Consider the following 18,817-nt stretch of genomic DNA (forward strand, 5'->3'; position numbering starts at 1 on the left):
AGAAATCCATTTCTCAGCAGCCTCCTCATAGCATGTCACCACCTCGTCTCCGGCCACCACCTCATCTCCGACCACCACCCCGTCTCCGGCCGCCACCTCGTCTCCAAGTCTGCAACCGCCACCTCGTCTCCAAGTCTGCAACCACCACCCCGTCTCCGCCGTTCGCAGTGGTGAACACAGAGATGGTAACCGGCTGTAGGTTGCAGGTGGTACGGGTGAACGGAGATTAGGGTTTCAAGTGGTGGTTCGTGGTAGGTTAGGGTTTTCAGATGGTCGGGTGATTGTGGTCGCAGGTGGGTGACAGTGGTGGTGGAAATCGGCGGTGGTCGCAGGTGGCTTCTGATTATCATCATCATCATCGCCACCACAACCACCACCACAAAATCTCCAAAGAGGCAGTGATGACAGATCTGAGCCTCCTTTTTCTATATCTTATGTTCCAAAAATTTGAATCTTTTTAATTTCTTGTGTACTGTGGTTGAAGAAGGGGATTTGGTGGCGGCAGCCGGTGGTGGTGGGCTGTGGTTGAAGAAAGGGCTGTGGTGGTGGGGCTGGTGGTGGTGGTGGGGCTGTGGTGGTGGGGCGGTGGTGGTGGGGCTGTGGTGGTGGGGCTGCGGTGGTGAGTGGTGTCAGGTTGGGTGGAGGTGGGGTTGGGTATGGTAGAGTTCTCTGTTTATTTTCTCGTGTACCAAACAAGAGAAATGATTCTCATTCTCCATACCAATTCTCTTTCTCTACAATTCCATTTCCATTTCTATTTTCTCTCCTTTTCCATTCTCTGTACCAAACACCCCCTAAATAGTATTCCTAGTTTGTGCTTGTTGGTTCTAGTCATACTAGCTTGCTTTAATATAAGCAATGCCATTGAGTCAGACATATATTGTCTAAGATCCATTAAGGAGTCACTGGAAGATCCTAGACATGTTTTATCCACATGGGATTTTCGCAATCGTACTGATCAAGGTTTTATATGTCGTTTTGTTGGTGTCCGATGCTCAAATAACGAAGAAAACATGGTTCTCGCGGTATCTCTAAGAGATGCAGGACTCAGAGGACCATTTCCAGTAGGTATAAGAAATTGTACCTCCTTACAGGAATTAGATCTTTCTGGAAACAACCTCTCGGGATCTATTCCTTCTAACCTGGCATATGATTTGTCGTATATAGTGTCTCTTAACCTCTCTAACAACAATCTATCCGGTCGAATTCCACCTAGCATTGCTTACTTTGTCTTCATTAATGTTTTGAGGCTTGATAATAACCAACTAACCGGCATAATCCCTTTAGAAGTATCTCAACTTGATTACATCATAGAATTTAGTGTCGCTGACAATAGACACTCGGGGCCCATTCCGATGTTTCCAAATAGTAATTTCTTTATAGAAAGCTACAAAAATAACCTAGGGCTTTGTGGACATCCCTTGGGCGATTGCACAGATGAAGACGATGAAGAAGTTATGTTCTCGAGTTTGCTATTGTGTTCGGTTTAGCTAGCTAGCTACATTGTTAGTTACTTAGTATTTTCTAGTATAAATACGTTATGTTTTTTTGTTTACAGTTTGTGTTTTTTTTTTTTTTTTGAGTTTATTTAAATGGTACGATTATGAAACTTGCTATTGTTTAATATACTTTTTTTTTCTTCACAACTATATCCTATTTCTAATATTCATATGTGAATTCACAATAATGAAATGACATTAAAATTTATTCATTAGCTTTTTTTAACAATAAACTCATGTTTAAATCTAATACGTTGCCTCTAAAAGATATATGTCTCTATCAAATGGGTTAGCCCAATATTAACATATACTCATAGTTGGAGCATGCGAGGCCATGTGTCTAATAGGTGTATAAAGCCCATTCTATGATGGGCCGACTTTTGAATTAGGTGACATGACCTGGTTCTCTTATGATTGAAAAGTGGGTTTTGTGAGCTGATTTTGTTTTCAATTTGATTCATTTTTTTTGTTTCACCATACATACCGATATGGTTCTGACCCGTTAACTAAAACCGAACTTAAAATTGACACAACCGAAGCGAAATAAACTAAAAAACCAAGTTGGCCGATAATATTTAGTTATCGGTTTTTTTTATACACTCGATTAACCGAAATTAACAAAACCATACTAATGGTTTTTAGAAAATATTATCGTACACGGTTGCATGATAGAAAAAGAACCAATGAATACTAAATAAATCTTAATATATCGCATACAACTATAGTCTATAACTATACATGTATATTCTCGGTGATCATTACAAAAAACTTAAAAATATATGACACAAAAATTATTACAAATCACACAAACACTTGTTCACATCATTTCAAGCCTTAACCATCGTCCCGTTTACAGCATCATTCCTAGTTTACAACACGCCGTTGTGGAAGCCTGAACCGGACCTGTGACGCCGGCGACTTGACCGCCACCCCATGCCAACATATGCCACCTCGACACATATCATGTGCCGCATCATCACCTATTACACATAATATATTCGAACAAAGTTAGAGGTAGTATTATGAATATTATAAAATATCAATACACAAAAATATTTCCACCATCTTGACCGTTGACCCTTGCGCACGTAACAACCTTGCGCGACACGTCCCATGTCAGCGTGACCACCAACAAAACCCCGACTATCGTCGTGGATAGAACCAATACCGCGGCTCCACCATAGGACCGCCCAGTTAGGTACGCGTAACACTTGATAAAAACTATCAGTGTTATGTACAAGATTGTTAAATGATTAACTATTATGTCTGAAACTGGCATCATATAACACAAAATTAAGAGAATCTGGAACGTGAATGAATAAAATTAAGGAGAATGTTTGTTTGTTTGGTGTGTGGGGTGGGGTTTATGATGAGGATGGATGAAGTGGTTTTTACGGGAAGTGGGTTTGGTCTGGTCATCATTTTCATGATAATATTATTGGGACAGAACTTATCATGTTATCCTTGATCTATATGTTTCAGAGTATTTAATAAATTATTAATATACTAGCATTGGCGGATCCAGCATACAAACGGGTTGTTCCCCGGAACCACCCGAGTTTCGAAATAATAGTGTACGGATATATAGAAGACGCGTAGGAACCACCTTATAAATTAAGAGGGAACCACCTAAAAAAAATTCCTGGATCCGCCACTGTATACTAGTTTGAGGCCAGTGTATCACACGTATAATTCTTGAAAATACAATATTTAATAAATAATCTGTATATAAGAAAACAATAAGCCTGTTAAACACTATTAATACAGTCGTATAATAATCTTTAAAACAATTTTAAATTAAAAGATAATTATAAATATCAAATGTTTGAAAAAAAATAGGAAGTAAATATTAAATTAATAAATTTTAAAGCATAAATTTTAATAATGATAACTACTCCCTCCGTCCTATTATAAGTGTCATAGTTTGATTTTTCAAGTTTTTCTTGTTTAACTTTGACCGACAATATTTTTGTTTGTGTTATATAATACTTGATGTAAAATATATGAATGGATTGAGTTTTTAATGTATTTTACATTGATATAATTTTTATCAAGTATTATATGACACGAACAAAAATATTTACGGTCAAGGTTGTAAAAGAAAGACTTGAAAAGTCAAACTAAGACACTTATAATGGGACGGAAGGAGTATTATCTTACTATTATAAATTTGTTAAAAATGGTGAAGTTTAATGTAAGAGTGACAAGTGGCAAAACTTGTAGCCTTTTATTAGAGAGTATAGAAGTATAGATGATAAATAATAAACATATGAAACATTGTTAATAAGCAGTCGTTGTACAATATTAATAATAGTCTTTACATTATGCCTAGAGGTGTACAATCCGGTTTAAAACTCAAAGCCGGTTTGGTTTGATCAACAAAGGTCAAAACCAGTTTATGATCAGTTTTGGTTCGGGTTGAAGCCGGTTCCTTGACCAAGTTACGATCGATTTTGGTTTGGGTTTTGATTGGTTTCAGTTCGGATTTTGGCCGGTTTCGGTTCGGTTAACCAGTTTGGAACCAGTTTTGGTGGAGAAAACTACAAACCGGTTCCGAACATGCGGTTTTAATCGGTTTCGAATAAGTTGGGTTTCTGTTCGATTTTCAGGTCGATTCGGTTAACCGGTTTATTTTCAGGCTACGACGGTTTCAGTTTGGGTTTTGATCGGTTTTCGTTCGCGTTTTGGCCTGTTTCGGTTCGGTTAACCGGTTTGAAACCCGTTTTGGTGGAGAAAATTATAAACCGGTTCCGAACCTACGGTTTTAATCGGTTTCTACATAATTAATTTCAAACCGATTAGGATTTTGTTCGATTTTCAGATTGATTCGGTTAACCGGTTTATCTGCCCACCTCTAAGGGCATGTTTGGGAGTGCTTTTATTTTTTGCTTTTAATTTTTGGAGGGGCAAAATGTCCAAAATGCCCCTCCAAAAGTACCTAAAAGCTTTAATTTGATGCTTTTAGTTGCTTTTGGAGGGACATTTTGAACATTTTACCCCTCCAAAAAACAAAAAATAAAAAAGAAAAGCACTCCCAAACACCCACTAACTATGCCTATGTGAAATCATATGCGGATACATTAATTAAGGGTCATATGTCAATAATATGTTACAGAATAGATAGAAGAAATATTAGTTAAACAGATTCACATGTCTTCCTCTTTACAAAAGTAACAAAACACTTCAAACTTCTACTTTACTCCTTTATATGTTATGAGTCTAAATCACATTTATTATTTTGTTACACCTTCATGCCTTCGGATACATTAATTAAGGGTCATATGTCATATGAAATCATATGTGAAATCATATGCGGATACATTAATTAAGGGTCATATGTCAATAATATGTTACAGAATAGATAGAAGAAATATTAGTTAAACAGATTCACATGTCTTCCTCTTTACAAAAGTAACAAAACACTTCAAACTTCTACTTTACTCCTTTATATGTTATGAGTCTAAATCACATTTATTATTTTGTTACACCCATTTTATTTTATCTTTTTCCTGAATCATGATATATTAAAAAAAGTTAAATAAATCCCTAACAAAAGTTATTTTATCTTTATTGTTACACCCTTTATTATTTTGTTTTCTTTTAAGAGAGGGAAGGTATGTCACATCTCCGACAAGAGCCGAAGGCATGAAGGTGTGACCGATGGTGCTTTGGAGACTGTAGAGAGAGATGAAAAGAGAAGAACCAAATCGATTAGAGTTTTGAACTTGTTTGCGAAGACGACTGATTGAGATATAAAAGTCCCTAAATTATATAAATATATTTGGTGATTGGTTACAAATGTGACGGATCGTGAAAATAAAACAATCCAGTGATGAGCTTGATAGGTGACCTATCATAGGTCCAAAGTCGCTTGGGTAGTTGACCTTGTGGAAAAGGCTTATGCCTCTTGATATAAAGTTTTAAGTTTTTGGTATGAAATGAAGTTAGTTTAGAATTAATGATGTTATATAGAAGTACTATAATTTGTTGTTCAGAAAAAAACACCTTTACATTTCCATCTATTGTTTTAAATTTGGAAAATTGGTTTTAAATACTCTCAACTATGCCCTATTGGCAAATACAGGCCCAACTTTGCACTTTGCTGGTGGCGGTCCCAACTAAAGGGGTATTTGTTTTTAACAATCCGCGACTAACGGATGACTAACTCCGTTAGTTTGTTGCTGATTTGGCAAGCCTAGTTGTCAAAATATTGCTTGTGTGGCAGCTTACTTGGCATAGTATCTTAACTCTCTCTCTCTCTCTCTCTCTATCTCATGGACTAACGTCTTAATTGACGCCAGCCACCACCATTCGCGGCCACCAATGTTGCTGCTAATCTGTCATCACCATGCTTCACGATGAAGTTTTGGTCCAACAGTGGGGTTTTTCATTATAACTCTAGAAACATACTCCAATTCGAACCCAAAATTCACATTAGTTTATTACAAATTGCAATTAAAATCTTAGGGCTTTTATTAAGTTGATAAAACGAGTTGAATGATACATTTATTACCTCAAATGGTGTTCGAATTGATAGCCCGCGGAGCCTTGCCGGAATTCAAACAACCCACCGGAAAAACGATTCTGATTTTTAGGATTCAAACAAGCGACTGGTGGTGGTGATTCGTTTATTCGTCGGATAAACGTGGGTGCATGTAGGGATATGCAGTGGGAGGGAGGAGCCGAATGATGGCCGGTTGCAGGTGATGACGATGGCTGCTGCTGCTAGTGGCAATGGCACGGTGGTGCAGTGGTGGCTCTTAGAGAATAAACGGGGAGGAGGAAGATAGCTGCATATTACGACTCGCCGGATGATGGTGAGGGAGGCAGCGAAAGTGTCACTGGAGAAGATGGTGGAAGTGGGGATGTAAAAGACGGTGAACGGACGATGTGGATCTACATTTATCTATATATGTTATATTATTATTATTATTATTATTATTGCCACGTATTACGCCACGTAATCAAGGTTTGACAACTAAGCTTGCTAACTCAGCAACAAACTAACGGAGTTAGTCATCCGTTAGTCGCGGACCGTTAAAAACAAATACCATTTTAGTTGGGGCCGCCACCAGCCAAGTGCAAAGTTGGGCTGTTATTTGCCAATAAGGTATAGTTGGAAGTATTTAAAACCAATTTTCCTTTAAATTTTAATCATCATTCGTCTGATATTAATATATCTTCTTTTGAATATTTAAATTTTTAAAAGTTATTTCGCAATTAAAAAAACAACTAGAAAGATCACCCCGCGCGCTGCAGCGGATTTATGATACGATAACTCGACCAACCAGTTAGTCGACTTTTGAGTAAACGTGCGTTGTGTCAGGCCCGGAACAGGTAAGGCAATAGAACCATATAAGTTTGGAAAATAATCCAATGACATATGACAACTTTGTAAGTCAAACAACCAGTTAATAAAAAGATCCAAATACAAATGACAATTTCGACTTTGAAAAACCATGTCAGTTTACCAAAGGATCCAGTTACATATGACAATATTGACTCTGAAAGTCAAGCGATCAGTTTACAAAAGGACACAATTACATATGACAATTTTGACTTTGAAAGTCAAACTAACCCCTTTGATATGAGATTGGGCACGTTAAAGAAGGATCAGTTTTCTTGTTCCAATTCATGTGTACGCTTGAGCCCTTTGGTATGAAGTCTTCATGTTCGTACTATGAGTTCTAATACCTGTGCAAATTACCATGTCCGTCACTTGTCGTTACACTTTAATACTATTAATTTTATTAAAAAAATGTCTATATCTAACCTTGGTGCAAAGCTGTTGAGTCAATTTATATTCCTACATGTTATTCGATTCGATCTCAGAGCACTTCCTTAATAATGTAAGCATGACCCTTCTGGTAGTAGTCTCAAGTTCCGATACCTGTGTTTCCTCGCCAATTATCACTACACAATAATAATATTATTTTTCTAAAAATTGACATGTGTACGGGTGTATCTCAGCTTAGTGCAAAGCTTTTGAGTCTATGCTAAAGTAACCAAAAAGAGATGCAAGAACATATTCCGGTATAGCTTATCACAATCACATCTCTATGTGCTTCATGTATTTAAAATATTTAAATTGAATTCTACAAAAATTATGCAGACAAACATCAAAGAACAAATCCAAAAAAAGCAATAGCTTCATGACAGAAAACAAACCATCAAATTAGAAGCAGTGATTGCCTGGGGACGAAGCCTTCTTCATTGCAAGCAAAACAATGAGAGCTGCAAAATCGAAGTTAAAATCAATCTGGTGAAACACAAACACCGTAATAGAGTATCTACACTCACAGCCACTCTTTCAAAAGGTAAGTAGCGGCCGTTGAACAATCATGGCCGTCAATTATCAGAGCCCTAAACCCTAAGCCATGAGAGATGCAGGGTTTGCCAAATCAAAACAACAAAGTTCAAATCAGGCTGGCAAAACATAATAAAGATAACTTAGAATGGAGATAGGGACCGTGAAGAGGATGCCGTAGGCAACTATAGCCTTTATTTGGGCTGCCATGGCTCCCTGCCTATATCCATCATAGAGATGATGAGTCAACCAAAAATGAACAAAAATTTATAAAGTCCATCCTTACAAACTATTTCTACAACATGACAGGTAATTCAAAACCGTCTAAACTTGCTATTAATAACTAGGTTAAATTTCTTTTCTCATGACACCTTACCTTTCATGTATATTTTAAAAAAAATATATGAACTAATTTTTTCGAATAAAAAACAGGTAAATTTACACTACTGTGAAAAAAACAAGTGGGACCGGGCCCACCCTTGGCCCTCACGATATTTCGCCAATGTGTGCTACGCATACATCACCTGACCACTAGATGTTTCGGTACCCGTAAAGTTATTCATGCTATATAATTTCTATATAACACATCCCCATCTTAACGCAAGTTATGACTGAAGTCTACTGACTGAATGCACGTTTGCCATAACGTCACGGATCACATAAAAAAATCTACCAGTCAAGGTCATATCATACATAGAGGTGCAAACGAGCCGAACTCAGCTCATTTTGATCTCTATTCTAAAGCTCAAGCTCAGCTCATGAGTAGTTTTTCAAACTTTAGCTCGGTTCTTCTTCTTTTTTTTAATGACAGATTTTAGTCATATAGAAGACTTGACTCGAGACCTCCAACTGTTGTGTTTTAAAAAATTTTCTTAGTCAAGGGGCCATCAACCCCATTAGTTGGGCCCATTTACTATTTATTAATTAATATTTATACATTCATAATTCTGTATATTTCAGTGTTTTAAAAGTCCATACTATACGCCAATGAATCATTAATCAATCCACATTAATTTTTGATTCCCAACCACAACACCCGACTAGCAATATATTAACACAAACTATTATACAAATGATAAGCTTGTTGTGGCTCACAAGCTGGCTTGAGCTCGATAAGTGAAGCTCTGGCTTGACCAGGGTTGTTCAAAAGCTTTTGGCTCGCTCGATAAAAGCTAGTTAAAAAAACTTAATTTGAAACAACTTGAGCTAAGTTGACTCAATTTTATAACCGAGCCAAACTCGACCCAAGCTCGGCTCGGGTAACGGCTCAACTCGTTGGCTCGATCTTAGGCTCGTTTACCTTCAAAATCGAGCTCAAGCCTAGCAAAGCTGTCTCATTTAATTTCGAGCTCGAGCTTGGAACCACCCTGACTCGACTCATGAACAGCCCCCGACTCATTTATTAAGTGAGCGTATTTTAAACTCAGCCTCGTTCAAACTCGACTCAATCGAGTTTTTTCACAAATCAGTAGCTCGTGAACAGTTTGGCCAATTCCCAAACATTCTATCATGTATTTATTACTATATAACATTTTTCTAACACAGTTACAGTTTCATCATCACGTTCACGTACCATAAACCTTCTGCAAATTCAGTTCTCCGGTGACTGGAAAACATACACACACACACACACACGACCGGTGCGGCGTACGGTCAGATTAATCTCGAAGACTCACCGCAATGTGGCTCTCTAACCGTAGACTGCTTCGATAAATCCGAACAAATCGGTGAAGGAACCTACGGGTTAAATTTCGAGCCCTAATATCAACATTATTAGTATTATTATACATTTCTTTTGTATTATTTGAATTAATTGCGAATTTAGGGCTTCTGGTTATGGATTATGCGTGATTGCGTGTTATTGCTCTGATTGAAGCGTTTAGGTTTTAAATATGTTGATGATGAGTTTGTTAGGGTTTATAGTTTTGTTAATATTTGATTATTTGATGTGAAGTAGATCACAATTCACAGGCACATCAATAAAATAGTTTCCGGAAGATTAGAGTTGTAATCCGATATAAACTGTATCTACTTTACACGCATATGTGTGTGCGTGTGTGAGCGCGTGTGTCTATCGGCAGTATAGAGATTATTGAGTTAAACATCCATCATGCGTAATTATGGCGCAGAAGGACTTTGTACACGCTTTGTACATTAAGCGTTCTTTGTATGGGATCCTTTATTTGTGTGTGTCTACTGGCACTTTAGAGATTATTTAGTTTAACATCCATCACATGTATATGTGTGTGTGTGTGTTGGTAGTTTAGATAAAATAAGTTTCAAATCCATAAAATCCTGCTTCCTCTTTGAGTGTTTCGCAGTTATTTAATATGAAAACGGCATTTGCATATTTTTAAGTTACGCCACACCATAACTCTTTTCAAATTAGAGCTATTATTACAGTAATATAATAATATAGTATACCAGTATGTGTTCTGTACTTTACAGCGTTAGTATGTCTGTATTTGTTTTTTGTGTTGGTAAAAGGTAATGAAGTAGATCACAAGCACATAATAGAATAGTTTTTGGAAGATTAGAGCTGAAATCCAATCAAAATCAATGAAAAATTGAATATATGTGTGTGTGTGTATTGGCAGTTTACTAGTTTAGAGATTATTAAGTTTAACATCCATCACATGTATGTGTGTGTGTGTGTATTGGCGGTTTAGATATAATTAAGGTTAACATCCATCACATTCGTACTGTGTGTTGGCAGTTTAGAGATTATTAAGTTTAACATCCATCACATTTATGTGTGTTGGCAGCATAGTTATCAAATGCGATAAGCGCTCAAAGGCGTTGAGGCTGGGCCTAGCGCTTAGGCGATAAGCGCAAAAAAGCGCCCGATTTTTTAAAAAAAGCGCGCATTAAAAAAACAATTTTTTTTTAACTAAAAGAGAACATCTTAATAAGAAAACATACATTCATTCTTGAAAAAGTTCATAGAACAACCAAACACCAAAATCCAAAACATGAAATACTGTACCAAGTACATCTTAATAATTAAAAAAACTTAATCATTAATACATCTATCATAATTCCAGTAATTCAACAACTCTATAAGCATTCATTTTAACTGCCAAGAACAATTTGATCCATCCACAATTGAAGCATTAACACATCTATCATAATATCCAGATTTCCAAAAATTAAAAACTAAAACTTAATCACGAATTTGAATATTGTAATCATTTAGTAAGAAGTCAAATGATATTTAAATGATATTTAATACACATGGGTAGGTTGGGAACAAATTATGGTGCTTTAATAGTGGAGTTTTAGACTTTTAGGTACTCCTAGAGAATAGGAACAAGTTGTTTAATTGATATTTAATATGCATGGGAAGGTTGGGAACATATTAACGGGCGCTTTAAATATCTGAGGCATGCAACTCGCAGTTAATGCGCCTAGTGCTTTAAATGCGCTTAAGCGCAAAAAGCGCTCGATTTTAACAACTATGGTTGGCAGTTTAGATGTAATTAAGTTTAACATCCATCACATGTGTATATATATACGTGCCGCATGTGTCTATTGGCAGTTCAGATATAATTAAGTTTATCATCCATCACATGTGTATATATACGTACCGTGCTTGTCTATTGGCAGTTTAGAGATTATTAAGTTTAGCATTCATCACGCATTCATCACATGTATATATGTGTGTGTGTTGGCAGTTTAGATATTATTAAGTTCACATCTATAAAATCTTCCTTCCTCTTCTCCCGAATACCAGAAACTAATGATTTAGTCATTAATATCGATACGACATTGGCATATTCTTAAGTTACACCGCCATAACTCTTTTCAAATTAGAGCTATTATTGCAGTAATATACCAGTATGTGTTCTGCACTTTAGAGCATTAGTATGTCTGCATTTGTTTTTTGGGTTACTAGTTGGGACTGTATTTCATAGAATTAGTTACTTCCTGTAGTTCTGTTCTTTTGGCAATAAGTAACTATGTCTGTGACTCTGTGCTGGCATGGCAGTAGCATTCTAATTTATGTTTATATGATTTTATGCACTTTGAAGTTTGAAACGTTTTGTCATGCTTCTTTTGTGGTTGTTAACAAATCACAGAGTTACAACAACATGAAAAAAACTGACTTGTAGAAAGTGTGACACTAGCATTATATCGTTTATTTTGATCAAGCAAAGATAAAAGTTTAGTTGTATATTTTAGTCCTAACACTAATAGTTGACAAAGGGTCTGTGTGTGTTAACGTGCATTAAATTGTCATTTGTTATCTATTTATAGCAAATTTATTGATCTAATCAGTGGCTTATTATTTTGCATTTATTATTGTTTTTTCAGTCAAGTATACAAGGCTAGAGAACTAAAAACAGGGGAAATTGTTTCTTTGAAGAAGATACGTATGAACAATGAAAAAGAAGGGGTACTTTTTTTTTTCTATTAGTCAAATATCATGTTAATAACGTTTCCTTAAACAAGGTCTCTTGTATAAAAGTTCTGTTGAAGTTGCTTCTTTTAACTGTAGTTTCCGATAACTGCCATCCGTGAAATTAAAATTTTAAAGAAGCTGCAGCATACAAATGTTATCAAGCTAAAAGAGATTGTGACCTCACCAGGTAACAAGGGTTTTGCTTATGTAGTAAATTATGTTATCGTTTTTGACTGCAAAATTGGCATAAAGTATTTATTAATAAATTTACGTTTTACAATGTTTCATTTCTGTTTAAAGGTCCAGAGATGGATGAGCATGGGAAATCAGGTGATTATATCTACATGACTATTTTTGCGGTTTCTGAATTTCATTCTTAATTTAGGGTTATAACTTATGTAGAGGTGGCAATTTAAGCCAATTTATCAATGAATGTGTTGATTTGGGTCATGTTTTATTCTTAAAGGGTCGAACAGGTTTAGTTTGAAAGGAATGAGTCAAATTGTCAAAGTCAAAAGCGTTGAAATTCAACCAAAGAGTATTTTAATGGGACTTGATTTGTACACCACCAAAATTACTTCACTCCCATTTTTAATGCATTTATATTCTAAATCAGTAAATCATTATAATAGAAGAATTAGATTATTGTTGAAATGAAGCAATTTTTGTAATTATATCAACACATCAATTGTTTATAAATAAAATCATATCTTTTGGGCAACTTTTTCGTGTCAACACAACTCGCCCCATTGTTAACTAGTTCATAAAATGACATGTTGTACACGTGGCTTCTATTCAGTTTTTGGATCTTGCGGTTTGTTTCTTAGTATTATATTGCACCAACAGTATCTCACATGGATTATATATTTTTTCCAAGTCTACAGTTGGTCACAAGTACAAGGGCAGTATTTACATGGTTTTTGAATACATGGACCATGACTTAACTGGCCTTTCCGATCATCTCGGACTGAGATTTACAGTTCCCCAGATCAAGGTAATAAAGCTAAAATTGATGAAATTAATATTTATGGGCTGGTTGAGTCGTTGACTAACGGGTTTATTTACAGTGTTATATGAGACAACTCCTGACAGGGCTTCACTACTGTCATGTCAATCAAGTACTTCATAGGGATATAAAAGGTCATTTTCATACTCTAAGTTCTTCAATTTCTGATTATATAGTACTGTAAGTCTGTAATTTGTTGCTTAAATGCAATTATGCATTGCAATTCTTCTGTTATAGGTTCTAATCTTCTTATTGATAATGAGGGGAATTTAAAGCTTGCTGATTTTGGGTTAGCACGGACATACGCTTCTGACCATAAGGGAAATCTCACAAATCGTGTTATTACCTTATGGTATAGGTAAGTGCTTAACTGCATACACACTACAAAAAATTAGGGGTAGGAACTCGTTTTGGATTTTGGTTCGTATAACACAACTCGCTTATCATGTTACTAGGACACGTGTAGCCCATGTGACTTGAGCACAGTACGTGTAAACCTATGTGTGACTTAAATGACCGTTTATTAAACTGGTTTAGCAATGCCAACTTATTTACGCCCCTAACCGTGCAGCCTCAACCTTAACCTGTCTGTCCGTATCTTATGAGTCTTGTTTAAGCAGGCCTCCAGAATTATTGCTTGGAGCTACAGTATATGGTTCGTCAGTTGACATGTGGTCAGTTGGATGTATCTTTGCTGAACTTCTGAATGGGAAAGCGATCCTAACTGGTAAAAATGAGGTTAGTCATGTGATTTATTGTTTATTTTTTCTCGTGTTTTCTCTAAGAGTGTAGTTGCATACTTGCACTGCTGTTTCCTTATCTTTTGATGTGTAAAACTCAGCAAAAGTAAATTCCACCGTTCCACGTCTCAAATTACAGTAATAGGTCTGAATTTGTTCAAAATTTAAAATATAGTGAAGTATATGTTTAATGGTTTAATTTTGAACCTGCATTAAGAGTTTCGTACGTACATGATATGTAACATGTATCTCATAGAAGAGGGATAAAATGGTAAATTATAGGATAGATGAGTTTTATGGGCTTTTTCTTAAGAGCTCAACTTAAACGTGAGGTGGCAATCTGGCATGATACTAAAGCATCTATTACAATGTACTGATCCTTAAATAGTGTCCAAGCGTTAATAAAATCTAACTTTTATTGAATTAAGTATGGATTTGTGTGCTCATTAATTATGTGAAATGTAATATATATAGACCAACTATAGGATGATTGCTCTGCCCGTCCATTTGCAATAATATAAATGTGTGTATATGTGTGTGTAGATATATTACGTGCTATGCATGCAAGTATATATGTATGTGTTCACAAGTAATTCAAATATTGAATACTGTTCACAAGCAATTCAAATCATGAACAAGATTTCAACATCCAAACTTTTGGTTTTCCAAACCAAAATCACAATTAATCTTTGGATCTTGATGCAATGGCTAAGGGTGGTAAGCAGAACTGTAAAAGTTTATATTAATTATATATATCTACTCAATGAACCGATATTTAAAATTTCAAATAACTTTTTAGTTCTTAATTTAATCATTATTGTTATGCGGACCAAGTATTTAAAATAGAAGGATCACAGTACTAGCAGTCCTTATAAATCTTGGAATTATTGCTTTTCTCTACAAACTTAAAAAAATATTTATAATAATATGATTATTTGGCATAAAGCAATGGCTCATTTGCAACTAAAAAGCTCACACACAGTAGTATGGCATACTTGCTTTCACAATGTGGTTATGTTTAAGTATAGTGATGTATGTGTTGAAACAATGTAAATGCATATATAATTACGTGATGCAAATATAATTAGAAATTATTTTTTATTAAATTTAATTTAGGTTCATCATTAATCTGCCTCAAAAGTATCATTGGCTTTAAAAACTTGTTCAATTAGATTGGGAAAAATGTAAAATTTGTTTTTCTTTCATGCAGTTTGCAACTTTGCCATTTAAATTATTTGTCGTTATGGGCCTAATTCTCTTATCCATGTTATTACATTTATCATAGACTATTGTTTATCTTTATTTATTGGAATTTTCTTTTTTTTCCCTTCTATTTATCTTTATATATTGCAGCCTGAACAATTGAACAAGATATTTGAACTTTGTGGATCACCCGATGAGATTAAATGGCCTGGAGTTTCTAAAATCCCTTGGTACAACAAGTTTAAACCAAGTAGGCTGATGAAGAGGCAGGTCAGAGAGGTTTTCAGACAGTTAAGCACATTCCATGCTCTTTTAAATTTCAAGATAATTGTTTAGTTGTAATTGAAGTTCTTTATTTTGGTTAAATTTCCTTTATGCAGCTTTGACTGTAATGCCCTTAAGTTATTGGAGAAAATGTTGGCTCTTGATCCCTCACAGGTATGTGTTGTTTTGGGTTGTGGTTTATATCTAAAAGGGTAATGGGTCAAATGGGTTGAACATGTTTAAAGTGCAAAGTCTTTTTAATGCATGCGATCTACATTTTATTTATTTGAAAATTTAGATTATTAATGTAGTGATATTCTTTTGATAATCATATTTAACGTGTTATTCGTGAAAATGGATAAAGGGGTTTGGTATAATTGTATTGATTATTAATGTATCTTGGTTTGTTGATGCTTAACTAGTGATCTATCTTTCTTTTTCATTATCTTTTTTTATATCTTTTTTTAAAGAGGATATCTGCTAAAGATGCACTGGATGCTGAGTATTTCTGGGCTGACCCGTTACCTTGTGACCCAAAAAGGTACGCAATTTTCATCAAGTTTCTCATTATTTTTTAATGCAAACTTTTATTCCGACAATTACAGCTGCTTAAAATGTGATATTTATTCAGAAGACACCCAAATTGTACTTTTTTAATTTTCAGAAGACACCCAAATTGTACTTTTTAATTTTCTGAAGACACCCAAATGGTTTTTGAGTAGTTTTTCAAGCTCAAGGTTTTAAGCGTGGCTCGATTCAAGCTTTTAGCGAGCCGATCTCGAGTAGCTCACAAACGGCTTGGCTCATTTACCACGAAAGGACACTAATCTAATCTGTTTATCTCATCAGTTTGCCTAAGTATAAGTCATCACATGAATTCCAAACAAAAAAGGAAAGACAAGAACGTCAAAACGAAGAAATGGCTAAGCGACAAAAAGTCCAACAGCCGCACACGCGCTTGCCAGGTGTCCAACAATTGGGTCAAGCTCAAGTCAACTCGCAGCACTGGACCGGTGGTCATAACCACCCAATGGGAAATTCAGGCCAAGGCGTAGCCACAGGTGCACCTAGCCATCATCAGTATGGTAATAATAATAATAATCCTCGTGGGCCCAACCGTTACCCTCCAGTTGGCAACGGCAACCCAAATCCTAGTGTGGGCGGGCACTATCCAGACTGGTCAAACGGTCAAAGTGGTGGTGGCGGGCATAGCAGTGGACAGTATCCTACACAAACTCGGGACCACCTGCTAGTGGGCCCAGAGGATCTTCTGGTGGGTATGATGTGGGCCCGCCAAATTATTCACAAAATGCTCAGTATGGTGGTGGTTCTGGAGCAAGGGGTAGAGGCCCGAATGTGGCGGGTAACCGAAACCAGTACAGCTGGCAGCAGTAATAGTGTCTGGTTGGTGAATAGAAAAGAGTAAAATTTTGAAAATTTTTTGACTGGTGGGTTGACTTAGGTTTGACTTAGGCTATATGCTACTTTGTGAGTATGGTAAAACATGTAATGTAGTTTATTTTGGGTAAAAATTGTATATGATCTAGTGTTATATAGTCTTAGCCCTTAAAAGAAAAAGGGGTTATAGTCTTTAAGATTTACGTTTACCATAATCCAAAGATATAGTTACAGTTCAGATAAAAAAATTTACTTTTACTATTTCTAAGGCGCAACTAGTTCTTTACTAACACATGCATCGAACTTCAATAGAGAACTGTTTTACGTAGGACTTAAAAATTGTATTGTACATAATACGTGAAAGATGATCAGATGTAGTAGCAGAGTAAGAAAAAAAAAGACCATTAAATAACTCTCTTTTATAGTTTAATATATATCATTTTTTAACAATGGTTAATTCTATTCTCGTAATCAGGGGTTGACCTACCCTTTAGAGAAGAGGAACGAGAATAGACAAATACTTTTGTGTTATTCGTGTGAGAAAAATCCCAACTGTCACACCCCGACCAAAGACGGAATATGCCGGGGTGCAACGTGATTGGACAAATACACAAGACACTATTTAAAGTGACAATATTCATTTAACTCATTTTATTTCAACAAATCGATAAACAACACTTCTCGTCTGCACAAACAAACTGAATACAAGTAATAATTATATTGTTCGTTTTGCTAATATCCTAAAGGTCTTGGTAACGTTTTCCGTCAAGCACTCGAGTCAACAAAAGTCAAACCTGTAACATTTCATAAAATAAAGTTTGTCAAGGTTGGTAAGCAATTCATAAGTTTGAGCATATAAGTGTATAATATGAAAATCCACAAAACTTGTATACAAAACAATAAATAAGAGCTATAAACTGGAATAAATAGTTATCGCTAAACAAGTTAGCGACACCTAGCTATTGGCAATTAGTCTAGGATTTTATGACAGTTGCTAATAAGCTTACATTAACACCACCTAACTACGAGGGGTTGCCGAGTAGTCTAGGATTTATAGTTATCGTTAATAACATACGTTAACGACACCTTGCCATTGCCAAATGGTATAGGATTTATAGTTTCACCATCCAAAAACTGTAAACACATAGTCAAATAAGCATACAACACCAAATCGAGCAATTATTCAAGTAAGGTATACAATCACGTTTGTGGGTTTAAGATGCAAGTAATTAAAGCATTTAGTTTGATAAGTATGAAATGTCACCCCAAAACGAAAGATGGAAAAAGGGGTATGAAAGTACTCACCTCGATTGATGAATCGATAAATAAATGAAGCTCAAACGGTAAACGAACAGATCCGACTTGAAACGATAAACACCTTAGCTAAAATAAATAATGTAATATATATTAATGAACTTGAAGCCATAATGAAACTATATTGGAAACATTGAACGAGGAGGTTTGGTTGTTAAAATCGGGTTACCTGTTAGCTTGTTAATGATTAGAGACTCGTACTTAATTAATAATTAGAACAAAAATAATATCATTTTATTGGGACTTTTAAATAACTAAGCCAATATTAAATAAGAACAAGACGAGCTTAATTTAAGAGTTCGGTTTTATAAAAAAAATAAATGGATAATAAAGTTTATAATAATATTATTAATGATAAGATAGTAATGATAATAATAATTCTAAAAAGATATGTTATATATATATATATAGATATATAAGATAACGATGTTAATAATAATAAAAATAATTATTTTTAATAATACTAATATAGTATAATAATTATAATAATAATAATTATTAATAATACTATTATTAATAGTTATAGAATAGAAATCTTGGTATTAATTATAATGTTGTTGATAAAAATAATTATAATAAATAATATTGATAGTAAATAAAGATATTATACTCGATGTCGTTTTGATTTCTAAACGAATTCATAAAATCACTATAATGATATTATTGCTAATACAATAATAATAA

The 18,817-nt window shown here is 35.0% G+C and overlaps 2 pseudogenes across 1 annotated transcript; both read left to right on the top strand.

Annotated features, from left to right (window-relative positions):
- Window positions 1-1,013: 1,013 nt before the first annotated feature.
- On the top strand, window positions 1,014-1,490 carry LOC143559531 (probably inactive leucine-rich repeat receptor-like protein kinase At5g48380 pseudogene; annotated as a pseudogene).
- Window positions 1,491-9,421: 7,931 nt separating this feature from the next.
- Window positions 9,422-16,907, top strand: LOC143559532 (cyclin-dependent kinase C-1-like; annotated as a pseudogene). The gene is made up of 12 exons (XR_013139955.1): window positions 9,422-9,549; window positions 12,121-12,202; window positions 12,305-12,395; window positions 12,509-12,538; window positions 13,093-13,202; window positions 13,276-13,348; window positions 13,452-13,572; window positions 13,835-13,952; window positions 15,308-15,447; window positions 15,538-15,595; window positions 15,892-15,962; window positions 16,271-16,907. The product of XR_013139955.1 is annotated as a cyclin-dependent kinase C-1-like (transcript).
- The last annotated feature ends 1,910 nt before the right edge of the window (window positions 16,908-18,817 follow it).

Source organism: Bidens hawaiensis, unplaced genomic scaffold (assembly GCF_021521415.1).
Source record: "Bidens hawaiensis isolate Kalapana, Puna unplaced genomic scaffold, B.hawaiensis_p1.1 tig00019925_1, whole genome shotgun sequence".
Taxonomy (NCBI): Eukaryota; Viridiplantae; Streptophyta; class Magnoliopsida; order Asterales; family Asteraceae; genus Bidens; species Bidens hawaiensis.